At 41.8% G+C, this 9457-nt stretch overlaps 1 long non-coding RNA gene across 1 annotated transcript; it reads right to left on the reverse strand.

The window, feature by feature from the left end:
- Nucleotides 1-7255: 7255 nt before the first annotated feature.
- LOC126980947 (uncharacterized) lies at nucleotides 7256-7807 on the reverse strand. The gene is made up of 3 exons (XR_007733679.1): nucleotides 7708-7807; nucleotides 7548-7675; nucleotides 7256-7513 (listed from the first exon to the last, which is right to left on the reverse strand). It is a non-coding gene; the product is annotated as an uncharacterized LOC126980947 (long non-coding RNA).
- Nucleotides 7808-9457: the final 1650 nt, after the last annotated feature.

The raw sequence follows: 9457 nt of genomic DNA on the forward strand, positions 1-9457 counted from the left end.
TGTATTTCTCCTGCCTACGACGTGAGGGCATCAAGACACCTCTCCCTCCGACAGTGACCTCTCTTTTGGCTATACTCATTCTGTTCGCTTCTGGGAGCAACTCTTAGCGGGCTTTTTTCTATATTCCGTTGTTTGTTTTCACACTTCATTTGTTTCCTTTGCAGTAAAAAAAAAAAAAAGAAGAGACCCAGGTGGAGAGATAAATTAGAGCACACTAGTAGCATCAGACAGAGATAAGTGGATTACGTTGGGAAAGACTAATGATGATGATGATTGGATTGTCCCCCCGAGTAACACCCTTGTGAGTAAAGTCTCGTGTAGAGGGTCGTCCAACGTTACCAGACTATCGTACACGTCGCATAGTATTTTATTGTATTTTATTAAGCTCCTGACAAATAACTAGCACAAAAAAAACATATAATTAACGGTCTTCACAATAGCTTGAATGGAGTATTGTTATGTGTGCGGATACGACAGTTTTGGGGTCCGAAAACGATAAAGGCAAAGAGTACGATAATCAAGTGAGTCTGTGGTCGTCGCGGTAAAACACTCGCCCTTCCCTCCTGCTCCCTGTCGCGCCAGTACACTCCGTCGCCGCCGCCTGCAGGATCGAGGGCACTCATGGGTAATCCCCTTCCCGCCTCGTGACCCAAGTGTGTGGCGGGTGTTATATTTTTGCCGCCAAGAAACACGACTTTCCCCCTAAAACCGAGACAAAGGAATTCCTCAGCGCCCGAACTCCTCCATCCCCCCCCCCCCCCAACCACCACCATCCGCACGAATTGGGAAAGAAAACGTAAGAGCGGAATGATTAGTTAGTGAAGCCCGGGGAAGACAGACGACTCGCGGCAATTCACAAGCGTCGCCGTTAATGGACGAAAGAAAAAGGAAAACTGGAAAATAGTTATAAAAAAGATGAAAAAATTAATATGTCACATCCGAACAACAGGAAAGAAATCAAGAGAAAAGCGTAGAAAACAATGAAACAAGAAAAAAAGTTAAAAAATGGAAAGAAAACAAAACAACTAGAAAACAGGTAGAGAACAAAAACAAAGAAAAAAGACTTAATCACCTGAACACAAGAAAAAAAGTAAGAAAATAGAAAGAAAACTAAGCAACCAGAAAACAGGTAAATAGAAAATAAAAAAAAACAAAGAAAAAAGACCTAATCACCTAAACACAAGGAAAAATGCGAAGAAAACAAACAAATCACCTAAACAAAAGAAAAAAAACGCAAATAACAAAACCTAAACGAAAGCACATCCAGAAAACAAAAAAAAAAGAAACGAGATAAATAACAAAACTCTAAAACAAAACAAATAAAATCACACCTGGAAAACAGTGTAAAAAAGTAAACAAACAAACAAACGAAATCACGTCCGAAAAAAAAAAAAGCAAGAAGAAAAATTATGAAACGGAAAAAAAACACGAAATAACATTAGGAAAACAGGGAAAAAAGCGCTGAGTTTGGCGTGAAGGGCGTGGCGGTACTGATTCCACCTGACAGCCCCTCCAGACAAGTGACCCGCCTATTAGTTATAAGACGTGGAGGAAACTCGACCTGCTCACCGGGAGGGACACACAGTACTTGTAGTCCACGTGTATACCGACCCGACCCGACCCGACCTGACCCCCGGAGAGAGAAATAATAATAATCACATGTTTGTTTTTAGGGTTGAAAATTTACCCTCGTATTCAATCTAGAGAGGTAAAGGTGACGGAGAGGACGAGGTATTGGAGGTTTTTTCTTCTTTTCCCGATGTGATTTAGTTTGTTTTTCGTCTTTTTCATTTTTTTATCTTGTTTTCTAATGTCATTTCGTTAGTTTTTTCCTTTTTTCTTCTTTTCCTGATGTGATTTAGTTTGTTTTTCGCCTTTTTCATTTTTTTCTTGTTTCCTGATGCCATTTCGTTATTTTTTCCTTTTTTCTTCTTTTCCTGATGTGATTTAGTTTGTTTTTCGTCTTTTTCATTTTTTTCTTGTTTCCTGATGCCATTTCGTTAGTTTTTCCTTTTTTCTTCTTTTCCTGATGTGATTTAGTTTGTTTTTCGTCTTTTTCATTTTTTTCTTGTTTCCTGATGCCATTTCGTTAGTTTTTCCTTTTTTCTTCTTTTCCTGATGTGATTTAGTTTGTTTTTCGTCTTTTTCATTTTTTTCTCTTGTTTTATAATGCCATTTCGTTATTTTTTCCTTTTTTCTTCTTTTCCTGATGTGATTTAGTTTGTTTTTCGTCTTTTTCATTTTTTTCGTTTCCTGATGCCATTTCGTTAATTTCTCCTTTTTTTCATTTTTTTCCGATTCCCGATTTTTTATTTTGTTTTTGTTTTTTTTTTCGTACGTTGAAGGCGACGCATGTGAATTGCATGGATCCATTAAGACAAGTGAAAAATGAGCGTGACGAGAGAAATGTTGGACTCGCATAGACGGTTCTTTCATCTCCAACTTTATTAATATCCAGCTTTCACTTGATTTTAAGAGAGCTTCACAAACAAGCCAAAACATTCTCAAATTCTGAAGTTTCTATGTTGCTTGAGTTTTATTATTTGTTATTTGCGTTTATCATTTTACTTGTTCTCCTTATTAATGGTTTCCTCCATTCATTTCATGGCTTAGTGCTCTCGTCCCAAGCACTGATGTGTGGAAAGTATATTGCAGATTGACAGGAAAATGTTTTAAAGGATTGAAGAGTGAGAGAAAAATGTATTGAAGGATTGCAGAGTAACAGGAAAGTGTATTGAAGGATTGGAAAGTGACAGGAAAGTGTATTGAAGGATTGGAAAGTGACAGGAAAGTGTATTGAAGGATTGCAGAGTGGCAGGAAAGTGTATTAAAGGATTGCAGAGTGACAGGAAAATGTTTTAAAGGTTTGCAGAGTGACAGGAAAGTGTATTGAAGGATTGCAGACTGACAGGAAAATGTTTTAAAGGATTGCAGAGTGACAGGAAAATGTTTTAAAGGATTGCAGAGTGACAGGAAAGTGTATTGAAGGATTGCAGAGTGACAGGAAAATGTTTTAAAGGATTGCAGAGTGACAGGAAAGTATGTTAAAGGATTGCAGAGTGACAGGAAAATGTTTTAAAGGATTGCAGAGTGACAGGAAAGTATGTTAAAGGATTGCAGAGTGACAGGAAAAGGTTTTAAAGGATTGCAGAGTGACAGGAAAGTGTATTAAAGGATTGCAGAGTGACAGGAAAGTGTATTGAAGGATTGCAGAGTGACAGGAAAGTGTATTGAAGGATTGCAGAGTGACAGGAAAGTGTATTGAAGGATTGCAGAGTGACAGAAAAATGTATTGAAGGATTGGAAAGTGACAGGAAAATGTTTTAAAGGATTGCAGAGTGACAGGAAAGTGTATTAAAGGATTGCAGAGTGACAGGAAAGTGTATTGAAGGATTGGAAGGTGACAGGAAAGTATATTGAATAATTGCAGAGAGACAGAAAAATGTATTGAAGGATTGCAGGGTAACATGAAAGTGTACTGAAGTGTGTCTGTGGTAGCGCGTCTGTCACACACAACACCCGCCAGACGGCAACTGTTGTGTCCCGACGGCCTTGGCGCGCCCCGACACTGTTCCTTGAGGCGGTTTTGACACGTTATCCTATGCTTCCGGCGGCAGGGATAAGGGATGCAATTAAATACAAGTCTCTTACCAACACGATATTTTATTTTTTACAGCAGAGGAGACAGTGCAAGGGCGTTAAAAAAAGAAAACAATAATGAAAAAAAAAGCCCACTACTCACTGCTCCTAAACGATATGACTGATTAATGATTAGGGATAGAAAATGATGATGCAGCTACGCACTTGACCCTGCCACGAGTGCTGCCATACACACGATAAGGTTAAAAAAAAAAAAAAGGGAGGAAGCTGTAGTTGTAAAGTGAATAGTGTTACTGATTGACGCTGAAATAAGGTACGCATCGTGGCTTTGATTTTATTTCTACTGGTTAATCGCATCCCTGGTTGAGGGTTAGGCGTGTATGTGGGGAGGGGGGGGGATGAGTGTGTGTGTGAGTGTGAGCGTGAGTGAATGAGTGAGTGGGTGAGTGAGTGTGGGTGGTGGGTGTGGGGGGGGGGATATGTGAGTGTGTGTATGTGTGTGTAAGGGGAGGTATACAGAAGAAAGTGTCTACGCTGTTCTTCCCTTCAGATGATCCTGCCTCGAAAACTATAACGCCAGTCTAATGTATTTTCAGAGCCTTTCATCACAGAATATAACGTTTGATTTAAATAAGTATAAAATAAACTTGTACACATCAAACAAGGACGCCATGAAACTTCCTCGCCTCAGTTTTGACTTTTGATAATATTTTTCTGAGCGCCGCGGCACGAGCCTATACATTGCCGCCATGTCTGCTACTTCTTCCGGCACAGCACATTATTTTCCCCTCCGCCGCGCCGCCTTAAGGCCCCCCCCCCCCCCCCCCCGAAGCACATAGACAGCCCGGAGTACGTCGCCCTTTAGGAACACTCGCCGCCTCGCCTTGCCTCGCCGCCTCGCAATTAATATAAAATTTTACAGAAGCGCCCTTGACAAACTCTTCGCCCAATTACAACTTCCCTCGTCCTCCTATTGTCGCCGAGTCGTTTGATGAGTTGGTGCTTGAGCAATGAGCCTGAAATTTCGCCTCGTGGGCGGGAAACAGCGGACCAACTTTGCGGCGCTGAGGGAAAATTATAACGGGTGCGTCGCGTCCCTGAAGGCGGCGGCGAGGACAAGACTCTTGGGCAAGTTTCCCCGAGGACTAAAAACCTTGGAGCCTCGGTGATGTAGTGGAGCGGGGAATCCACGTTGGGTACGGACACTCCTGAAAGAAATTCCGACACCTGAACATGGAGAAATATGAGGAGGGTTATTATAACACAGGAGGCGGACCAAGGGTAGAACAGAATTACTAAGGGGGGCTTCGTGGTGCAGTGGTTAGCACACTCGCCTCACAACCGAGAGACCCCGGGCTCGATTCCCGGGCGGAGTGGAAAAATTTGGGCGGCTTTTCCAATACCCTACGGTCCTGTCCACCCAGCAGTGAATGGGTACCAGGTATTAATCGGGGGTTGTGTCCCGTCTCCTGGGGTCTGTTCCCTTCTCCTATAATTCCTTCCCCTTCTGTCTCTCTCCGGCATATGACCACAGATATTGCGCCGACTAAACGAAACTTTCCAAACTTTCCAACAAAATTACTATGAATATCCCCTCTAAAATCTAAATGACACCCAATAAAATAAGGTAGTTGAAAAGGCGTAAGGGTAATCCGATAGCAGAACATGCGGAAATTTGAGAGGGCTTTTTGTTTTTCGTCTGTTTTTTCTCGTTTTTTCTTCTTCTTTTTTTTCCCCCACTGTTTTCGGGATGTAGTTTCGTCTGTTTTTTGTGTGTATGTTTTCCTCGTTTTCCGGATGTGATTTTGTTTGTTTGTTTTTTCGTTTTTTTTATATCGTTTTTCTCCTGTTTTCTAGGCGGGACAAGAACAAAACGAAATTATTATAAAGGTGCCCTCCACATGCTGTCCTATATAAAGTGATAGATAGTTGAAAAGACGTTAAGTAAATCCAGTACCAGGACGTGGAGACATATGAGGAAGGTCGTTATGGCATAGGAAAAGGGGCAAGACAAAACGAAATTACTATAAAAATGCCCTCAATATGCTGCTCTCGAAAAAAAAAAAAGGTGAATATACTTACGTACGAAGAGCAATTAAGGTTTCTGAGGCGACTAAACACATCCACCTTCAAAAGTATTAAGTTCATTTTTGGATTTTAGGAAGAAGGGAGGAGGAGGAGTTTTTAAGGGAAGAGGAAGAAATCATTTTAAAGACAGGAGTAAGCGCGGCACGATGGTTTGAGGTGCACGGTTACACAAGTCATTAAGGTCACACAAAAGGGAAAATTCTAACTAAGGAAAACACCTCCAGAGTTTTAGACATTTACAATTAACAAGACTTTAACATTTACATTTTTTTCCAGTAAAGGAAGCAACTCATGGGCAATAAAAAGAGTGTAGAAAAAAAGCCCACTAATCGCTGTACCTATAAGAGAGACAAGTAAAAAAAATAGCCAAAGGAGACGCTATCATTCCCATCAAAACCAATTCAGACTAAACTCTAACCTCCATGAAGTAGCTGATCATTTTAAGGGCGTCTTTGTGTATGGCTGCGTGGGTCGAGGCGCGTGTATCTGAAGACTCTTACCAAGGTGTCAATTTTATTCCTGACGGGCTGGGTGGTTAACCTGGTAGCTGCGGGGATCATGCATCTAAAAGTCCCCTCTAAGCGAGAATGATGAGAAAAAATCATCACTCACGCAAACCATTTCATAATATATATCAACGCATTTGTGATCAGTTTATGCATCATCTATTTTTGGGGGGTTTATACCATGGCAAAAATCTGGCCCGTCGCTGGTACACGGTAAAGCCACAAATTTGGCCCGTCGCTGCTACCGGGTTAATAATGTACAGAGAAGCGCCGGGAAAGTTTAGCCGTGAAGATAAAGAAACAAGAGGAAGTTCAACAGTGACGGCCTGAGAACGCTGGGAAGCTTAGTTGTGGATTTAAAAGGAAGCAAGTTGGGGAGCAGCCGTCAATCTTGGGAAGGCGTGGACGTTTGTTTGTCTTAAGATTTTATTGTCCGTGTCGCATTGCCTGTCTATCTGTTTCTTTATTCTTATCCACATTAGTATCCATGTATCTATCGACCGGTCTATATCTTTGTTTATCTATCTAACTGTCTTTCCATTTACTTGTATCTATTTGTTTCTGTCTCCACATCTACATACCCGATCTATCTGTATCTGCCTGTCTATCTTTATCAATCTATAATTATCTATCAGTCTAATTATCTCTATACCAATATAAATGAGAGTATTTGCAGTGCTTGAAGCTGTAGTAATCGAACGAGTGTAGAGTTATTTGCGTCTTGCGTATGATGTGTTTGGTAAGGAGGCAATTAGTTTATTAATATGTCGATTCTATTATATTACAGAACAATACTCGTAATACTTATCGTTTAGCAGAAATGATGTTGGAAATCCTAGAATTTGTAAGTAGGTTCTTAAGTATTTCAGGAATGTTAAATTATAAAGGTTATATTATTTTGAAAAGTCTATATCAATCCATTTATATCTGTATCTATCTATCTATCTATCTATATCTATCTATATCTATCTATATCTATCTATATCTATCTCTATCTATCTATCTATTTATCTACCTCTATTTATCTATCTATCTATCTATCTATCTATCTATCTATCTATCTATCTATCTACATGTCTATCTATATCTATCTATCTATATCTATCTATCTATCTATCAGTGTATCACCAATCACTCCTATACGCCTCCAACTATACACAAACACACCTACACACCTGCATACTTACACACCTGCATACTTACACACCTGCATACTTACACACCTGCATACTTACACACCTGCATACTTACACACCTGCATACTTACACACCTGCATACTTACACACCTGCATACTTACACACCTGCATACTTACACACCTGCATACTTACACACACCTCCATACTTACACACCTGCATACTTACACACCTGCATACTTACACACCTGCATACTTACACACCTGCATACTTACACACCTGCATACTTACACACCTGCATACTTACACACCTGCATACTTACACACCTGCATACTTACACACCTGCATACTTACACACCTGGATACTTACACACCTGCATACTTACACACCTGCATACTTACACACCTGCATACTTACACACCTGCACACCTTTACCTGTACGTTACGCATCGCATCGACCTGCCGTGAGTCGTGTTCTTATTTCTTGCCGCTGCACCTCTCTCTCTCTCTCTCTCTCTCGCTCTCGCTCTCGCTCTCGCTCTCGCTTTCTCTTTCTCTTTTTATTAATCTTACTTATCCTCCTCCCCATGACAGGAAGCCCTTGCGTATCTTCTGCCTGTCTGTCTGTCTGTCTCCTTTCCTGCTTTCATGCGCTTCTTGCTTCGATATGTGGATTAATAGCTATGTATCGCTTTGTTTGTTATGTGTTCCCTTCCTTTAATGTATCTTTTGTCTTTACTTTTCTTATTTCTCTCCCACCTTCCTTCTGAATATCTGATCGCTTGCCCGCTATATCTGTCAGGCCATTTCTCCGTCTGTCTGTCTCTCTACCTGCGCTTATGTCTCTCCTGTCAGCCTGTCTCTTGGTATCTCGGTGCATCGTATGTATTGGTGTGACTGTCTGTTCTTTCCTTATTCGACTCAAGTCCGATCTGCTCGCTTTTCTGTTTATCCCTCTTTCCATTTGTCTGTCTGTCTGTCTCTTTACCTGCTTTTACGTCTATCCTTTCAGCCTGTCTAAGTATTAAGGTTTATGTATTGGTCTGCTTGCCTGTCTGTCCCTCCCTCTTGTCTGCCTGGCCGTTTCTCCTTCTTGCTCGAGTAGATCGCTTATCTATGTGTCTGTCTCTTTACCTGCATTTATGTGTGTCCTGTTAGCTTGTCTTGCGATATCTCAGCTTATGTATTGGTCTGCGTGTCTGTCTGTATTCCCTCGTGTCTGTCCGTCTCCCCTCGTGCCTCTGTTCCTCCTCGTGCCTGCTTGCCGGTCTGTCCCGAAGTAAACAACACATAAGCTGGGAAAATACCGTGGAGTGAAGCCGCAGGGACCACGTGTAGCCGCCGCAGCCCAGCCAGACCAAAGCCGTGAAGGAAATGAAGACTTCGTGGGCCGCTGCGAAGCCTGAAACCCACCATGCATCACGGCTGATCTGGTGTGTGGGGGGGGGAGGGTGCGCGGGGGAGGGGGAGATGTTCGTGGGGGGAGGGTTAGGTGTGGGCTGGTGTGTGTGTGTGTGTGTGTGTGTGTGTGTGTGTGTGTGTGTGTGTGTGTGTGTGTGTGTGTTTATCTTCGTTATAACTAATGTGTTTTTTTCTTGTGTATATGTGAATCTTCGTTATAAATACTGTTTCTGTGTGTGTGTGTGTGTGTGTGTGTGTGTGTGTGTGTATCTTCGTTATAACTAATGTTTTTTCCTTGTGTATATGTGAATCTTCGTTATAAATAATGTTTCTGTGTGTGTGTGTGTGTGTGTGTGTGTGTGTGTGTGTGTGTGTGTGTGTGTGTGTGTGTGTGTGTGTGTGTTTATCTTCGTTATAACTAATGGTTTTTTTTTCTTGTGTTTGTGTGAATCTTCGTTATAAAAAGTGTTTCTTTGTGTGTGTGTGTGTGTGTGTGTGTGTGTGTGTGTGTGTGTGTGTGTGTGTGTGTGTGTGTGTGTGTGTGTGCGTGCGTGCGTGTATCGTGGCAGGCCGTCATCAGGGGTCGCCGGCACTGTTTACACACGCTGATGTAGTCCGGAAGTTGGTCATTGTAATGTTTCGGGAACTTTTCTTTCTTCCCGAAGTTGACCCACCTCACCGCGCAGGGCCACCGCTCCCCCGCCGAGTGTGTTTCTTTGACT

This window comes from Eriocheir sinensis, chromosome 46 (genome assembly GCF_024679095.1).
Source record: "Eriocheir sinensis breed Jianghai 21 chromosome 46, ASM2467909v1, whole genome shotgun sequence".
Classification (NCBI taxonomy): domain Eukaryota; kingdom Metazoa; phylum Arthropoda; class Malacostraca; order Decapoda; family Varunidae; genus Eriocheir; species Eriocheir sinensis.